General features: G+C 35.1%; 1 protein-coding gene across 3 annotated transcripts in view; it reads left to right on the top strand.

Moving 5' to 3' along the window:
- Nucleotides 1-294: 294 nt before the first annotated feature.
- The window catches only part of LOC129241174 (MOB kinase activator-like 2), a 117,294-nt gene continuing 98,241 nt past the window's right edge, over nt 295-19,347 (top strand). For 2 of the 3 annotated variants that reach the window (XM_054877370.1, XM_054877371.1), the window contains exons 1-2: nt 295-454; nt 544-728. The gene's annotated coding sequence lies outside the window, so the exon portion shown is untranslated. The remainder of the gene's footprint in view (nt 455-543; nt 729-19,347) is intronic. The other variant, XM_054877372.1, reaches the window with a different exon arrangement.

The following is a 19,347-nucleotide window of genomic DNA, read 5'->3' on the forward strand; positions in this document are numbered from 1 at the left end:
ATTCAGTAATCCTCGGCATACCGCCTTAGCTCATCGCTCGGCGCTTAAGCGTTTTGAATGCGTTGACCTCGTGCGCGCATCTGTCCCTAATATGCAGGCAATAAATTTGATTTTTCTCGTTTTCTAGTTCTTTTTTTTTTATTTATTTAAGTTTAATGGCTTTCCTCTCAACCTTCATTGAACTTTCACTGCCTAGTGATTTGTGAATCAGAGGTGCTTTGGCTTAGGTGTCCGTTTGTGTGCCATGAATGTTCTATTTGCTTTTGAAAATATTAGAGAACAAAATTGAAAATTGAAAGTTCATACTTAACATATTCCAGTAGCATCAAATATTCATCAAGAAGTCGTAAAGTTGTTTGATAGAAATGATGCTGGAGTGCAGCTTGAGCGCTTGAACTAACTGCCTTGGAAAGAAATTGAAGAGTCGATTAAAATAACAGCACTAGATAATAAGGTGACGGCGCAAGCTTCTCAGAAATTATAGAAAAATGCAATAAAATTTCTTAAAAACTAAAACCATTTTCAATTTTTTGCGCTATGAAGTTGCCTGCTACAGACGCCAGGACATTTTGTATAACCATCACGTCATGTTAACTGTCACTTATGCCAGAGCGTCAGCCCAGTGCTTCCGATCATCAAAGGTCGCTCAGTAAATACGATTTTTCTAAATACATATCTCGTCAAGCGTCGCCTAACGTGAAATGCTTAGAAGAAATATGCTTTTCCATGTAAGTAAAATATGTGTACGTATGCATTTTGAATATAAAATAAATCGGGCCAGACATACGATTTTGATAAATATTTCGATCCTAGCACCATCTAATGGGCCAACTGTAGTTTTTGGGTTTGAATATGGGTCTAGTCCGACCAAAACTAGGATTTTCGACGCCAGCGCATTTGGACCAGGAAATTCCTCTATCAGTAAAATTCTCTTTGAATTTGGCGGATCTGTTCCTTATTTTTTGCTCCGAGTAGGCCAATGACATATTCAGCTAAGTTGTTAGCGCTTCTAAGGGAATCCACGTATTTTTATGAGTGTTGGTGCGCCTACACCAACAACACCATAAATTCTTCGAGTTCCAGTGTGGAACATAGGGCCACAACGAATTTCTTCCATTCGGGTCTGTTTTGCGCCAATCTCTTAACTTCATTTCAGCTAAACTGCATGGCGCGGGTATCTGTCTCCAGCAATCGTTTCCAGGTATTCGCTGGTCTTCCAACATCTGCGGCTTCCCTGGGGGTTCCAGTCAATGGCCATTTTCTCTTTCGGATCTCTAATAGTATTGGCTTCTGCTGGGTTCTGGCCCATTAGCATCATACCTATTCAATACCAGTAGCTTGAGAGTGATCATAAGGGCAGAGCGCCTTTGTTGACTCTTAGGCCTGAAGGCGTTTTCGTTCAAAATTGGGGTAATAAAACTGGTTGAGAGCCACTGGCCGTCGGATCGGGTGTAAAATACCGAAAGGCATCGACTTTATATTCAGTGAAGCACTCTCAATTCAGTAGCATTCCCCAAAAGTTCATGGGAAGATTTCCCAACAACTGTTGTTACAACAACATTAACACAGATGAAAATGTATTTGTGCTGAAACTGATTTTCACTTTTAATGCGCCAGCATGCGAGTATTTATTCAAAAATGTATTCAAGTGTTTTTGCACAAAATTTTAATTAAATTAATTTCGTTTTGAATCCAATTTATTTTGTTATAAGCATCCATGGCTGCACAGAAATCCACGTAATATTTGGTAAAAGGTTTTTCACATTTCTAATTCTATCTAACATGAATATTTACTTACCATCCTCTTTGACTTCCGTTGCCTCAGCTCCCCGCGCCATGCGCTGCCCAACCACTTAACCTTTTGCACTGCCTTTTGCATATTCATTCAAATAGAAGCTATCACTCAAATTCACTCAGCTTGCGACTGTGGAAAAAAATGTCCTTTGCCTCTTTAAAAATTCATTAGCTCACAAAAGTAAAATGTAAATTCTTTGCACTCCAAACCAACACAAATACATATGCACGGGGCATCACTGGCATGTCTATTTATTTATAATCTGCATAATTGGAAACGGAATGGAAAAAAGAGGCCAGCCATCAACGGTGACACAGAAAATCCTTTGCGGCAGCAAGAATAATAAAGAAATTGCAATAATGTGGAAGAGGCCAGATAAAAAGTGGACTAAGAGTGATGTATTATGTGCACAAGTAGATCCATATGTGCATAAGGATGGGTGTGTGTGTGTGTGTGTTTCGATATGCCTACATCAGTATGTGTGGCCGAATTATGCCACATGTCACATACGTCCATATGCCCATATGGCTGTGGCTGCCACAGAGGCACATCTTCAATTCGAGGCTCATCATCGCCACTGGGACCAGCTGAGATGACGGCCAAAGGCGTATGTGTGCGTGTGTATTATCTTGCTGCCACCGAGTGTCGGATATCAGTCTGATGGCAGTGGTGCAAATTCTATACTATTGGTTTTCAACACTGTCGCAACAACTGTAATGCAATAACCACAACAACAAGAACTATAATACCTTACACATCATTGCCATAGCCGAGCTTGCACAGCCAAGTGCATCAGGCAATTGTGCTCGTCCGACCAAACTCAATGCAACACATCTTTATGACACTGCAACTGCAACAACAAGTACCGCATGCAGATTGACGTTGACGTCAGTGCATTGCAGCTATGGATTTGTGCAATTGCAAATGGGAACTTGCAAATTGAAAATGAAATAAGATGGAAGTGCTGAATAAGCAGCTGCTTAGTTACTTTGTTGTTTATTTAGCTGGACTTTGTCGCAGGCGCAACGTGAGTGGGAGGTGTGAAACCTTGAGAAAACATTAAACAAACTTTAATTAAATTAGACGACAGCAGCGTGGCAACAAAGAAAATATTGCGGTCCGGAGGTTCTACACTGGAGCCATCCACACACATACACCAGATATGCAGTGGTGAAAAGGCCTAGCATGTTGCCCAATGAAAAGAGCCTAGGAAATCACTTTCGCTTGCGTACGAGATTGATTTTCTCACAACAAAACATTAGTACTAGCAATAACAATAACAAATCTGGCAATGTAGCCGGTAAGCGAAACAATGCGGCGCGTCGGAATTCAATTTATTTTCATTTTTAAATGAAGGTCCAAGCGACTGCCTCCCCACCACGCAGCCAGATTGCAAGTTTTTGTAGGTGTTGCTTTTTAGCCACATGCGTGCAACTGCAACTGCCCCAAATTGTGGTGGTTTGAGGTATTTTATTGCTGTGTTTTTTGTTTCTGTTGTTGTTCGCCATTAAAATGCGCTTTTGTCTGACTTTCGACCACGGCCACCGGAGATTGGGCCGACCGATTGACCAGTAGTTCTAAGTACCGTGTGTTGTTACCATTAAGTAAACTTACATATTTTTTAACTTTCTTAATTTATATTTTAGTTGATTTTATATTTTTTTTCAGTTGATTTCTTTTAGTTATTTTTTAGTTGATTTTATTTATTTTTATTTCGGTGAAAATTTATTTTCCTGTTTTTTTATTTACAATGTATAAAAATGTTAAAAAAACAAAATAAATTGTTTAGTGTTTAATTTATATTACTCGACATGTTTTTGACAAAGTTTTTTCTGATCGCGGTCGCGCCTTTGGGAAACCTCTGAGTGGATTTATGTCATGAAAAGTGGTAAGTAAAAAACATTTCTCATTCGGAGTCGGCTTAAAAGGATAGGCCAAGCGGAATGACTCATCCACCCCTCCTTTTATACGACAAAATTAAGACGTACACCACAAATTGGAGTAAAAACATGACCAAACACATAAAAGATGCATGCGCAATGTTGCAAAAAATAATGTCTTCTGCCTCTTTTTTATGTTAGGTACATATTTTACTTCATGTATTTTATATTTTTTGATTTGATAATTTTTCATTAATTCCTCAATATTTTATAATAATTATAGTTTAATAAATATTTTAATTCAATTCAATTATAGTTTTATTATGATTTTGTAAGTAATTCAATGACATGAATATTTTTCTGCTATTTGGTTTAGTTCAATATAATATTTATATATAATATAATGTATTATATATTAATATTTTTTCTGTTATTTTATTTGATTTTTTTTATTCTAATTTTTTCAATTAAGTTGGCTTTCACAAAAAACAAAAAATGTTTTCGCCCTTAAAAATGAAAATGAATTTTGTTTTTTATTTTTCACATTTTTCACACATTTATTTATTTATCATTACATTTTTTTACTTTTCATAAATTTAATTTTTTATTATTTTTCATAATTTTTTTTTTTTGGTGAATTTGTTTTTTATTTCTCATAATTTTTTGTTTTTATTTTTCATACAGGTTTTTTGTTATTTTTTTGTTGCTTTTTGGTCATAATTTTACTTTTTCATAGATATTTTTATTATTTTTCATAAATTCTTTTTTTATTTTCCATAATTTATTTTTTATTGTGCATTATTTTGTTTCATAATTTTATTTTTATATTTTTCATAAACTTTTTTTATTATTTTTCATAAATTTTCTCTAATATTAATTTGTTTTATACATTTTTTTATATATTTTTTATATTTTATACATTTTTTTACATACATTTTTTTTATTTTCCATACTTTTTTTTTCTTCATTATTTTTTTTTGATTTTCGTACATTTTTGTTTCTTCATACATTTTTTTTCCAACAATTTTTTTATCTCTCTTTTAATTTTATTTTTTATTTTTATTTATTAATAAATTGTATTATTCATACTTTTTTTTCATAAATTTTTCTGTTTTAATTAATTTTTTAACAATTTTTATTTATTTTATTTTCATACATTTTTTTTATTTTTCCTTGAATGTACCCAAATAGATTACTGTGCCTGCAGCCAATTTTTCTTCCGGTTGTGCTCTATTTTTTCCGATTATTTTACTTTATTTTTATTTTGTCAGGCGTCATTTTTGCCAACATCAATTGCCACTAATATTTTGTACTTTCCACACGTCTACCAACTGGTGGCTGGCTGACTAACTGAGCAGCTGGTATTGTGCATGCGACGACGGTTTTTAAGGTTCAGTTGTATTTGGCAATTTCGTGCGGTTTGTTGGTTCTGCATGTTGCCGCCACCAGCAACACGACACGGCTACCAAATTTTTCCGCTGCAACTGCCACCAGTTTTTGTGACTACAACAGTGAAATTTATTTTGCATCGAAATTCGCACTTTATTCAGTTCCTCGGTTTGCACAGTACGCGTCGCGTCGCGCTACATCCTTTTATGTGTTTTTATTGTTTTTTGCTTTTTATTTGAACCATGAATTGGGCTATTTCCAATTTGACGGGTGGTAATCGTGTCAGCCGCGCCATACTCGTACGCTATTCAGCTGTGCCTTTAGCCTCGGACGCAGGAGATTCAGTGCCGCAGACACCATCCTCATCTGGTACGGCAACCGCGAATTCGTCAACCTCAATATTTCCGGGTTCCTCGTTCCTGCATGCGTCGTCCTCGGCGTCGCGTCATCATGTTCCTGGACGTGCTGTGCCACAGCGGGGTGGAGGCGCAGCCACAACGCAGATCTCACTGCCATTGGACGTGGAGGAGACGGTCACCTGTTTTTGTAGGTAAATTAAATAGAAAAGGAGAGGAATTATTAAAAAAAAATAAAGAAAGCCAATTAAATGTCTCTGAAAAAATGAAAAATTTTGTACAATCTACAAAAAAATTGTTTTAGGTATAATTTAAGCTATCTGATATAAATATGACTCCAGTAGCGCAGCCTTGGTAAATTTTTCCGAATATTTTTTCAAGCTTTCTAAGTTCATTCACGTCATAGCGTAGTCAATATTAAATACAAAGTGTTCACGTTAAGCTGAGTGCACTGTAACGAAGTTTCTTAAATTTAATCCTTAACTCTTTCTAGTAATAGCCTTTGTCTACTGCGTCCTTTTGAGAAGTAATACTAATTTGTGCGCATGTTGCGTTTAACAAGTCCTACCTTCCCAACCCCAATTTCTCCATTTTCTTAGCTGGCGGTATATTTCATTTCAACCGTAAAGGTGTGAAACTGCACCGAACTTAAAGGTCTTCTCTTCCATTCTTAAGCCTCTTCAATTTCTAGTGCAATCGATATTTGTTGCCAATTTTGTGGAATTTTGTTGGTAGTTTGCACGCATTGTTTCAACCCCCCCAAGTTGTCTAAATATAAAAATAACCTCAAGCTGCTGGCCAAGTGTCTCATTGTGTGTAGCGAAGCCAAGTGCACACTCACATATGTACAAATAAATATTGGAGAATATGTCATTTCGGCTCGCAATTGACTCTGTAATGTTTGAATCTTTTTGTTTTCTAGGCGGCTTTAACTTTTATGAGTCGATTTAAGGAACATAAATAGTTCAAAATTTGGATATGAAACGATAAGCAAACGCACCCAAAAAGAAAAATGAAAAGTATTCATTTATTAGCAAGTCGCCTTGCTTCATCATTTGTGCTAATACCAGCGAATAGCCGCAGCACTTTTAGTCTTCAAATTAATTAAAGATTTAATAATAATAACCAAAGTAATAATATGTTTGCTCATAATTGTTTCGTCCGTCGGAAATTTTGTATTATAAATGAGTGACCTTACACATTCTATTAAAGTGTGTTTTCTGTTTTTTACAAAACCTACAGAGCATCCACTAACTCACTATCACTCGACCTGTTTGCGCATTGGCCGACCCATCGCCCTAATTACTGTTTTGCATGTAAAATTGTTTCCACATCACTGCATTTTTTTCGCGCAGTGTACATAAAACCGTTAAACAAATGTAAGCGAGTAAATGGGCATACATATGTACAAACAATTATATCTCTGCGTTTATGAGCCACTCACCATAATTCTCATTAAGCTCAATTTAGGTAAAAATATAGTGCACTATGATGGGTTAAGCCACCAGCTAAGCTACACCGGACGTGGTTTGTTGTGTGATTGTAATAGATTTAATTTTGAATTGAAGAGAATGCAGAGTGTGCAATAGGAAAGTTGACACAGTTCCGGCTTAATATTTGTGAAAAAGAGTTCACTTGTTTGCCACATATACCCATTTCGAGTTCTTAAAATATTTAATTTTCTTGGTGTTTCTAATTAACTTTGCAGGGAGAAAATGGCTTCCCAGAAATCTGAAAGTCATTACTCGAAATGCTCGAAATTCGCACAGGAAGTGCTGCATCACAGAGATTTTTAAGGAAGGTTGTGCTAGCTGTAAAGGTCTGTACATTGCTAGTAGTATTTCAGAAACCGCATGCTCGTTTTCGAAAGTCGCAGTAAGGTCTGTGTTCTTTGTTTATAGAGTGTTGGCCAAAATGTACGCGTTACACATATTTTACCCTTTTTCTCCTATTCTCCGTATTAACTCTAGATCAGAATAAGCTATTTGAAAATTGTATGCCTAATCCGAACTTTTTAAATCTTTGTTTATCAAAAATTGCACACTTTTACGGTGTACTGTATGAAAATTACAAACTCATTTGGCTAGAAGATTTCCATAGTCTCATAAAGTTACAGGTCAAACAGCAAAATCTTTATAAAATAGCACAGTTGTGAACATCTTTTTTATTTTGTTGTGATAAGTCAGATCCTAAAACTAAATACATATGCGCAGGAAATTTTTGCATTACGCAGCACAGAAGCACAAGAACGAAGTAAACAGAAATCAGCTGAGCAGTTTAGCGCCTCGTCCACATAGCACTCACAGTTGTATTTGTTAATTCAAGCCCGCAACAATTTTTTTAAATTATTATTCTTTAACTTTGTAGAAAAGTTAAAACCAACTTCCAAAAAAAATAATGCCAGCACAAAAACTATTAGCTATATTCGCTATTCTGATTCGTTAGACCGCATTGCGATTCATTTTAGATCTTAAATCAGACTCATTACAAACTGCTGTGAATTGCTCCAGAATTTCCGGACAGTCGATTTGGCCGTTAAACAAAATATTAATAATAATAAAAATAAAACAATAATAAAATAAATACATAATAATAAAATATTTATATAATAACAATTAGATAAATAAAATCTTGATAAAGTATCCACATAAGTAGGTATTCGCATTGGCTCACGCACATACCCCCCGTAACCCTTCTCAATTGGAGTCAAACATCTGTTCGATTGCTCTCTTTCGCTACGTGGAATAAAATTTAATTCCGCTTCGCTGCTTCACCGAGGTGATAATTACGTAGTTGATGTCGACTTCGCTGCCCACGACAAAGCCAGCTTCGCTGCTATTATTAAAGTATGTGTGACAGGTTTCCAGCTGTAGCTCTGCTGCAGTGTTTACCTCCTTTTTCTCTTGATTTGTTATGCACAGCACGTTCTCATAGAAACGCTTAGTTTACTGGTTACACATCTCTGACGTTTCCAACTGTAGCTGGTGGTTGAACTGTTGCCTCCGTCTTTTCTTATAACTACAACTATTCGCTCATGTGTTCGTTTGTGTATGTTAGTTCGTAATATCTTTCGATGCTCACGAATTTCGCTGAGTTCATCAGTGACTGCTGCGTGATGTTAACGCTGCGTTTGGCGTCAGCTGTGACTGCGAGCTGTGGCCGCATTGAACAGCTGATTTTCGATTTTGCGCAGTGTCTTTGCTCTATTCATACGTATTCATTTGAGTTTGTGTGGGTTGTTGTGTGTATTTGGTTCGATTGCTGATGAACATCTGTTTTACGTGCCCCTACCGCTTTCCTGCTTTCCCTGCGCCTGCTCCCTTCATCACAACAACCACTTCATGACCTGTTTGTATGCATTTAATCGGCAGAGTCCCTGTTGGTAATTTTTTACTCGTCTACTGCATGGATTATTCATTTAATTGGATTCTAAGTTTCAAAATGGTAACCTCATATTACGTTATTTAACGATATTTGGAGTATTAAGAAATTTATTTTCAAACCAGAAAGCCATCGAGATGTTACCTAAGATGCGCATTTTTTCCCTCACCTCCAAATACCGTAACGCTCACCCTTAATATCGCTTACAAAAAAAAAAAAAACAATTAGTTGATCTTTCTCTACATTCGGAAGACGTTTTAGGGGACTTGGCTTCACTTGTAGTTTCTAAATTACACTGGTCAAGGGGTTAGGTGGGTTTCAGAGGTTCAAAAAAGAAGATTTTGGCTATTTGTTTTTTAGTTTATAAAATCATATATTTTATTTAAGCAATTCACTATATCTAAGATACATATATAAACAGTATTTTGTGAAATTTTTATTTAAAAATTTCGAAAACTCAGCCTTTGGTACCTCATCTTCCTTGACGTCTCAAAAAAAAAAAAATGCTCTTGCCGTGGACAGCATAACTCATTATTGGTCGTCTAAAATCAGAAAACTAAACGGATTTCGTTAGTACATGGATAAATCTCGTTGTTGTACGAAGGAAAAAAATCAAAATTTGAATTTTTGACAGGCTTTGAACCAAAAAACTCATTTTGTAGTAAAATTTTCGACATACATTGGCTCAAAAAAAATAGTTGTAATTACAAAAAAAAAATCCTTCGTTCAATAACTAGATAATGTTATTTCAAAGATTTGTACAACATTTGAACTAAATCGCTTCATAACTTTTCGAGATATCGTGTTCACCGACTTAAAAGATGGAGTTTTGAGATAAACACGTATACCTGCGAAGCGCTCAACTGAAGTGGCCTAATGGGCGGAACTTCTGAAGGGTCTATCTCTTAGAATTTTACTCGGATTGACTTAAAATTTTAGGAGAGTATTTTGAACATACTGTACTATTTAATGAGACAAAAAAACAAAATTCGATTTTTTGAAATTTTCAAACCCACCTAACCCCTTACTAGTGTACTCTGTCGAACTTGTGTTAAAGCGGAGTAAATTCCCTACAGGGATCTCATGAATGCTCCCACTGCCGATATTTTCTTGTTATTTTATTCACATTTGTTGTTGATCGTTTTGTTGTTTTTGAAATTTTCGTTGATGTATATGCTCTTGCGAATTTCGCACCTTAAAGAATTTTCCGTTGTAAACACGAGAAGAGGGTTGTCTTATTTTGCTACAAATAGCGGATAATTAAATACATAGACTCAATTAGGCACTTAACGCAATAAACAGTAAACAATATGTAAATTTGAAATTTTGAGAAAAGTTCATATATGTACACTTGTACATATGCATACATTAAAATTTGTATAAGTACGCATGTAGGTATATATGTACATATGTATATACAAAACGTTAGCCCTACCATTGCTCCCCTTTCCGTTACTTGAATGCATTCCCCTATTTTGATTGGTTACATTTTCTTGGCGTTTATCAGCAGCAAATGGCATTGCACAATACACATAACACTGTGGTACAAAAAAAAAAGCTGCAAAAAAACTTTGGATCGGACATGGTGAGGGTTGTAGCTTATGAAAAACTGAAAAGAATGGTATGTATTAAATTTTGAATACACCCTCAAAATCTCGTTTTAGAGCCAAAAAACCGTTTTTAGGCATATTCATGTACAAAATACATCGTATCTTTGTCATTTTTTGACGAAACTAAAATTTTTTTTTTCATTTTCCAGCTAAAAGTTTAACCTTTCCAACCGTGAAAGAATTTTTTTATTATCTTTTGAATTCATGGAGATAGAGACCAAAACCTTTCAAAAAATTTGATTTTTTTACTTATTTTTCAACTTTGAGACTAGTTGGTAGCTTTAATTTTATATAAAACATCTATTTTCTCTTACTACATCAAAAGTGTATTTAATTTTGCTTTTAATGACCCCTAATTCAAAAGAATTCGTTAGAAATTATCCAAGGAATTGCGTTTATAAGATTATAGTCACTTTACTAGTTTTACAAGTAATGTGATATTTTTTCTATTCTTACTTCCTCGTATTTTTTTTTTTTTCGCATTTGATGCACTTTTCTATACTTTTTCCACAAAATTATCAGTGTGTAGAGTTTAATAATATGTTTATCTGATACTATAGAATAATAATTAATTTTCCCTCAATCTTATTGAGGGAAATGCATTGAGGGCATCTCTGTTTTTTCATACTTATTCGGTGCTCGACTATCCCACTCACAAAAATAGTATAGATTTTTGGTATATCCATCTTGCATGCCGAACAAAATTGTTAAATTTTTAAATCTGCAACAATTCGCCACTTATGCTCATTATATTTTATCATTTGAAGTATTTTCTCCATTGTAGCATAGGACTCCTTCATCAATCAATAAAACGGAACTGTCATGTCGTTTATGTGCTAAAGATACAAAAAACGTGTGATCAGAAATGATTTGCGAAAATCGAAATAGCTTTTGCTACATTTTCGGCTGGCTTATAGATAAGAAGCATCGTTTAAAATTTGAAAACAATAAAGCAATGGTTCTAGTGTATGAATGAATGAAATTTTTAACCGCGCATACGTAACTAGTAAATGGTATGAACCAGAGTATATTTGTGTGGCTTGTTCTTCAAAATTAAAACTAGCAAAATCAAAAAAGAATAACAATCATCTACAACTTTTGAGTCCAATGATATGGAAAAATCAAACTTATCATAAAGAAGAAGATTGCTATTTTTGCCAAACAAATGTTACTGGTCACCATTACAAAACACTTTGTAATATAAAATATGCTGATGTTCTGACCGTAACAAAACCTGTGCCAGTAGCCATTGACAATTTGCACACAATGCTTGTAAATGATCAATTAAATTGTAATGAAGATCACCAATCTGTAAATATACTAGATTGTGAAGACAGTGATACAGAAAGTGTTCCTTCTACATCACATTCACCTAAACGCCATCTAATAACTAATGCAGATTACAAAGATATTGTACGTGATTTTAAATTTTCTCGAAGACAAAGCGAAGCAGTGGAATGTGGTAGATAGTGACTTCAAGATCACCTCCGGTCGCAATGATTTAGATCGAATGTTCTTCAAACTACTTTTTGAAGAAGATAAAAACCAATCTCTTGTTTATTGTACAGATGTTAATGGATTGTTTATTGCCTTGGATCACACCTATGTACCGCATTAATGGCGCCTGTTCATTGACGGATCGTGTAGAAGTAAGAACACTCTAATTTAACTTTAGATTGACAAAGAAAGATTCCATCAGGAAATGACAGCCGTTGAAAAACGTTTTCAGGGGAAAAGCACTATTAATTTGCTTTCAGAGTATTGTTGGTCGCTCAAACGCGAAGAAGACGGTTCAAAGTTAAAGAGAAAAAGATTAAATAAGCATTTTTAAATTTTGAAAGATTAAAATGTACTAATTTCATCATTGTCAAAAATATTTTGTGTTATTGAATATTGTTAGATAATTTAATAGATTAAAATGGTTTATGGAATTAATAAATTTTATAGTTTCTATGTAACGAAAATATTTATTATTATTCTATAGTATCAGATAAACATATTATTAAACTCTACACACTGATAATTTTGTGGAAAAAGTATAGAAAAGTGCATAAAATGCAAAAAAAAAATACGAGGAAGTAAGAATAGAAAAAATATCACATTACTTGTAAAACTAGTAAAGTGACTATAATCTTATAAACGCAATTCCTTGGATAATTTCTAACGAATTCTTTTGAATTAGGGGTCATTAAAAGCAAAATTAAATACACTTTTGATGTAGTAAGAGAAAATAGATGTTTTATATAAAATTAAAGCTACCAACTAGTCTCAAAGTTGAAAAATAAGTAAAAAAATCAAATTTTTTGAAAGTTTTTGGTCTCTATCTCCGTGAATTCAAAAGATAATAAAAAAATTCTTTCACGGTTGGAAAGGTTAAACTTTTAGCTGGAAAATGAAAAAAAAAATTTTAATTTCGTCAAAAAATGACAAAGATACGATGTATTTTGTACATGAATATGCCTAAAAACGGTTTTTTGGCTCTAAAACGAGATTTTGAGGGTGTATTCAAAATTTAATACATACCATTCTTTTCAGTATTTCATAAGCTACAACCCTCACCATGTCCGATCCAAAGTTTTTTTGCAACTTTTTTTTTTGTACCACAGTGTAATTATTGCTACGCAATTATAGAGCCTCCTAATGGATTGGAGAAATCACCAATATTAGGGGAGCTTTTCTGTAAGTGGAGATAGGCGCACGTGCCATTAGTTGTTGTTGTAGCAGTATACTTAGTGTCATTAGTGGTTCGCTTTAGTGAATTTCTGGAGTTCAAAAAGTTTTTTTTTGTTTATGCAGCTGTGCACTAAAAGTGATATATAGGGACAGAAAAATATCAAAATGTGCAGAATGATGAAATGAAGTTGAATTTCGCCATGTCTTCCTGTCCATTCAGATTACTCGCAACGACAACGCCGTACTGAGTTTAGTTGAGAGCATATGTTTTGGACTCAAAATCAGTGGCGGTGTATTTTATTCAGCGATGAAACGAGAGTAAATAGAGGTCGTCCGGATGGTAGGAAATACTGTGAGCGTCAAAATAAAGTGTACAAAGCATTTTTTTATAATATGGATTTTATTTCAGTCTTTTATAACAAAACAATATATTTTAATTTCATGTTTTTTAAATTAGTATTTATTCTCTACTAATTACTAGAAAACAACAAAAAAAAAATTACAACAACAAAAGTTGTAAGACAATAACAAAATTTAGTGCATATTTCACGCGTCAAAATAAAGTGTACAGCGTACATCAGTAGCATCTTAGCGATGTTGTACGCTAAAAAATACCGTTATATAATATTTGGTTGTTTACTTCCTTTTTCGATGCATTGGAACTTTGTTCACGTTGTATTTTATTTGGTTGCGATCGGCAGAGTGAAAAGTTTTTGTCTACAGTAAATTAAATTCTATTATTTATTTTTTTTAATAATGGGTAAACAAACTTCGACTGATGTTAGAGAACTGGTACTAAAGCTTCGCAATGAAGGTAAAACCTTTCGTGAAATTGGCTCTGTTGTCAACAGAAGCAATAATACTGTGAAAAAAAAAGTTGACAAATACAAAAAGTTCGGCAAAGTAGAAAATCGCCCAGGTGCAGGCCGTCCAAAAATTTTAAATGAGACTGAAGTAAAGTCTATAGTGCGTGATGTGAAGAAAAATCCCTTTAAAAGTGCGGTCAAAATATCACAAGAAGTTTCAACTGCATGAGATACTAGCGTAAGTGCCAGTACAATACGTTGAGCGTTGCACGCAAATGGGTTACATGGTCGTTTCCCACGAAAGAAGCCGCTAAAATCGACAGTTAATCAAAAAAACGTCTTGATTATGCAAAAAAATACGAAAATCGGGATGTTTCTTTCTGGGATAATGTCCTGTTTAGCGATGAAAGTAGTTCGAGGTATTTGGGCAGAAAAAAACGGTTAAAGTTCTGGAAACGGTGTCGGAACAATTTAGGGTATTGAAGGTAATATGGATGCGGTCAAGTACGTTTAGATACTTCAAAGTTTAATTGTACTTTGGGCGAATGGAATTTACCGGTGATTTGGAAATTTCAACAAGTGCCGACTTAAATCCAATAGAGCATCTTTGGAACGATGTAAAAAATGCACTCAGTACGCAGAATATCACAAATTTGGATCAGTTATTTGAAAAGGCCAAGGTAGCACGGGAATCCATAACTGTTGGACGTTGTGGAGGGTTAATAATGTCACTGCAAAGCCGCTGTGCAGCAGTATTGAAGTCAAATGGATTTTCTACAAAATATTAATTTATACTTTTTTCTGCATTTTTAATGATTTGACTACTATTCTGTGACTTATATACCTGTACCCAAAGCAGCTATTCTTTTTTTACATCGTTTTAATTGCACTTCACTTCCCTTAGAACCTAAGAACAAATTTTGAAGGACACATCAACTAACCTCTCATAGTTTATAGAGAGTTTATCAAGCATTTGAGAGATCGAAAACGTGTTCATCGGCATGATGTGAGCTGCAATGTTAGAAGTTGGCTGAGAAAACGGCCAGATATCTTCAGTTCTTTATTGCAAAATCTATTTTTATTATTGATGATGCCATTTTGAGTAGTTCTCAGAATTTTTCAGGCTTATTTTTTTATAATTTACTGCTTTTAATTAAAATCATTCATTATGCGGGCTGTCTTCTGTCGTTCCGTTGGCTTATTACTTATTCGTGCCATACTTTCTTTTCTTTCCATTTTCCAACTTAATCTTCAATATATTTGTTATTTTTCAACAAAATAAATTATTTGACTTCAGCAGCTTTTGCCTTGAGTTTAATAAATTAATCATAAAAAATGTTGATATTTATAGTCATGTGAACAAATAATAGTTTTAAATTGCATTATTCTAAACCTTAACGGGATTAAAGTGCTAAGTCGACTTACGTTGTTTTGCCAAAAGTCCACAGTGTAAGTATGTATTTCGCTAACTAGTTTTTTGTACTACTCCGTATTATTTTCATTATGATTTGCTTTATTTTTTATTTTTTATCAGCCTTAATTTCCATATGCCTCGTGATGGTCTTTAACAGCCGCGGAAATCAGCAAACCATAGGTGTGCACATGTGTGTGTATGGAGCACCCTTTCCCCAGCCCTAACACTTCAAGCACTCAGTTTGCTGCGCTTACCCATCCGTCCATTCATTCGCTTTCGCATTTCTTTATTTGCTCATTTTGATACTCCCATTCAGTGTCGTTGGATTAGCGTCGTAAATGGCGAAAACGCATAAATCACAATCACTCTAGATTTTATATATATACAACATTTTTTTAATTTTAAATTGCGTTTTTGTCCGATTGACTCAAATGGATTTCGATTTCATTTTACCTTTTTCGGGAAGTAGTCCCATTACACGCTATCTTCCGTTGATTTATTTTAATATTCCATTTCTGCCGAATTTCTATTTTCGGTTTACTGCAAAACTCGCGTTTTTGAAGTGTATTTTGTTCTCCGCTTTTTCTGTGGTCCGTTTTTTTAATTGTTTTTTCTCCGTGCTTTTATTACTTAGTTACTTTTTTATTTACTTTATTTAGCGCGCTTTTTGTGTTTTTTGCGCATTTCCATTTTGATTTCCATTTTATTTCATTACATATCCCCCTTCGAAGGCCCAACTCTTGCCCACTGGGCTTGGCAAATTTCGCCAGGCGAGTAAATGTATGTATAACAGCAACGCAGTAGACTCATAAAGGGGGCCAGTGAAGTAATCGTGACGTCATTGCCATTTGGCGCATGTACCCAAATACTTTGTTGTTGCTGCGGCTCCCACCGGCTTATTGTTGACCCTCTCTGACTGCTGGCAACCCATTGCGTTTTCTGTCCCACTAAATCTCACTTATCCAGAATCGTGGTTATATGTGGGAGCCTATGCGTGCCTTGTAGGTAAATTTTTAAGCAAAGGTAGAGAGTGAATTCGAATTCGAAAATATGCGCTTCACGCGTCTGTAATATTTTCTTAAAAATATGGGAACACTTAATATTTCTAAGATGTGTTTAATATTGAAAGTTTGAAATTTCATAATGCAAAACTTACAATCGTGCAGCGTTCAAAAATTTTCTAAGAGGCGCATGAAAATGGCAGCTTTAGTCGTAAGTACGTGTCAGTTCGCCGCTGTGTAAATATTTCAATTTTCGAGTTCAATCGTGACAGCATACGTGCCAGAACCGCATAGCAGGAAGTATTGCATTTCTTCTTTAGTTCGAAAAAAGTGGAGCTGAAAGTCATCGAGTACTGTCGGAATTTTTGGTGAACTTACCCCGTCGTTGAAAACATGCGTGGTCTGGTCTCAGTAGTATTCGCATTATACTTGTCCTCAGTGCTGACTTAGATTTTAGATTTAGATTTATTGGAGGTTTGTACTTTGGCCTCATGGTATTTGATCGGTGCTGACTTACAGTAGTCAAAAGTATTCCGCCACCTTGTTTTGAAGCCAATAATTCGCCGTAGCCGACTGGGTTGGCGCGTGATTGCGGTACTGTTCGGGTACGAAACCCACTTATGGGCACGAAATACCAAAATATGAGAGATCGAGAAGATTTTTGCTTATAAGAGTGCTCCTTGGCGCAACTGCGAATGTCCGAGGGTATTGTTGCCATGAAATAGCTCTTCCTAAAACTCCAAATAACATCCTGAGGCGTCGTTAGGCGTCGTAAAACTGTATGTATATATTTAAAACTTTTTTTTTTTGTTTTTCATTAGTTTTTGTGTGTCTGTAGTGTGCCTAACGGCCGATACTTTGACCTAAAAGATCTTTTGTGTTCTGTAGTATTTGTATTCATTAATAAACAGTAGAATTAAGTCCATATTTTTGGAATAGAAAAATTCTTACATAATGTGTGCTATTTGATGTTCTTGCTCTACACGAAGAAGTCAAGAACTTTGCAACACTGCAAGCCGAAAACCTAAAAAAGAATTATTTCAATTAATAATCCCACCTTAGCTGTCTTGTTCTTATTGAATGTATGAATTAGTGAACAATTGGAGACGATTTTGCTGTTTTGTTGTTGTTGTAGCAGCATAAACGTTCCTCATACATATCGGTCAGTCCATAAGTTCGTGCGTTTTTGAAGGTGGTTTTAAAATTAATAAAAAAGATGTTTAAAGTATTTATTAATCAATAATATATTTTCCTTCATTATTTACAATGTCTTCCCAACGTCCAGGCAAATTTTTAATTCCCTGCTCAAAAAATTGTTTGTCCTTGGAGCCAAAATACGCTTCGATATACCTTTTTATAGTTTTTTTTGAGGAGTAGTTCTTGTTACTCATATGGGATTGAAATCCACGGAAAAGGTGATAATCTCAAGGTGCAATATCCGGAGAGTATGGTGGATGCGGCATTAGCTCCCATCCGAGCTCGTTCAGCTTGCCTAATGTTTGCCTTGCGGTATGAGGTCTTGCGTTGTCGTGGTGAAACAAAACTTTGCGTCTATTCACTAAAGACCGTCGATTTTTTTTAAGTGCCTCATTCAGGTTTGATAGCTGATGGGAATAATAATCAGCAGTTATCGTCTGGTTTGGTTCCAGAAGTTCATAATAAACAATACCGGCCATATCTCACCAAATAAACAAGAGAATCTTCTTGGGGGAAGGCCATCTCTAGGGGTCGGTTCTGGTGTTTCATCTTTATCTAACCATTGGCGTTTGCGAACAGGATTATTGTTAAGGACCCATTTTTCATCACCAGTAACGATACGGTTCAAAAAACTTTCATTTTCAAGCCGTTGCAGCAGCTGAGAACACACATTCACTCTCTGCTGAAGGTTGGCGACGGAAAGTCTATGCGGAACCCATTTTCCCAGCTTTGAAACATTTCCCAACTGAGCCAAGTGCCTGTGAACTGTTCCATGCGATGAATTTAACCTCTGAGCTAACATATCGACTGTCAAATTTGGCTCAGCTTCCATCAGTTCGAGCAAGGCGTCGGAGTTAAAGACTTCAGGACGACCAGCGTGCGGGGCATCCTCCACGTCGCAGTTACCACTTCGGAATTTTAAAAACCACTTTTGCGCAGTCCTTACATTCACGGTATCCTCTCCGTGAACAGTGTTTATTTCTGAAGCAGCAGTTGTTGCATTTTTACCACTTTTATAAAAAAAATACAAAATATGCCTCTTATACGCGTTTGAAGATTCTATTTTATTTTTTAACAACACTTGCTTCTATCCGCGATTAAAATCACTTGTTGAATGCACAATATATCAAAGAAAATATAAATAGTTCCGTTATATTCCGCGAATAATTTTTTGTATGCAAAAATTGTACAAAAGTGAAATTATGGGTAAAATACGCACGAGCTTATGGACTGGCCTGTATATGGGGAATGCTGCTGAAGTGACAAGCCTTGATCGGATATACATAAATACGGATCGTTCCGGTTACGGAACCCCAGTGTCGTGGGGACGATTTTCCTGCAGGGTATCATAATATAGTTTTGTGTAGTATGCGCGAATTGAGTTCGGCTGGTTTGAGTGCTCTGCTGTTTTGCGTTGTTACCCGCAAACTTTATATTTATGTGTGTTTGTATGTGTGCAGCGCTAAATTACAATTACAACTTCTGCCCTCACCGGTGCTGTGACCAACCGATGCGAGGCCATCGATAAATAAAAACAGAAATATACACACACACATACATTCAAATAAATGTATTTACGATGAAACTACGCCACAAGAAAATATTAAAACAGCCGGAAAAAATATGAAACAATAATGACAGATTGTCTGAATATACATATTTGTTACAGTATTTTTTTCTCTTTCTTGTTTTTTGTTATTGCCATAATTCTTATTGGCACTTGAGATGATGTTGATTTTAAGCTGTTTTTTTCTTTTTATGATTTCATTTGCCGTTTTGTTGGCTGTTATAATTTTTTCCTATTGATGCTTGCGTTGTGCGGCAATTGTCGTCGCATTCGAATGA

The sequence above is a fragment of the Anastrepha obliqua genome, chromosome 3, assembly GCF_027943255.1.
Source record: "Anastrepha obliqua isolate idAnaObli1 chromosome 3, idAnaObli1_1.0, whole genome shotgun sequence".
In the NCBI taxonomy this organism is placed as follows: Eukaryota; Metazoa; Arthropoda; class Insecta; order Diptera; family Tephritidae; genus Anastrepha; species Anastrepha obliqua.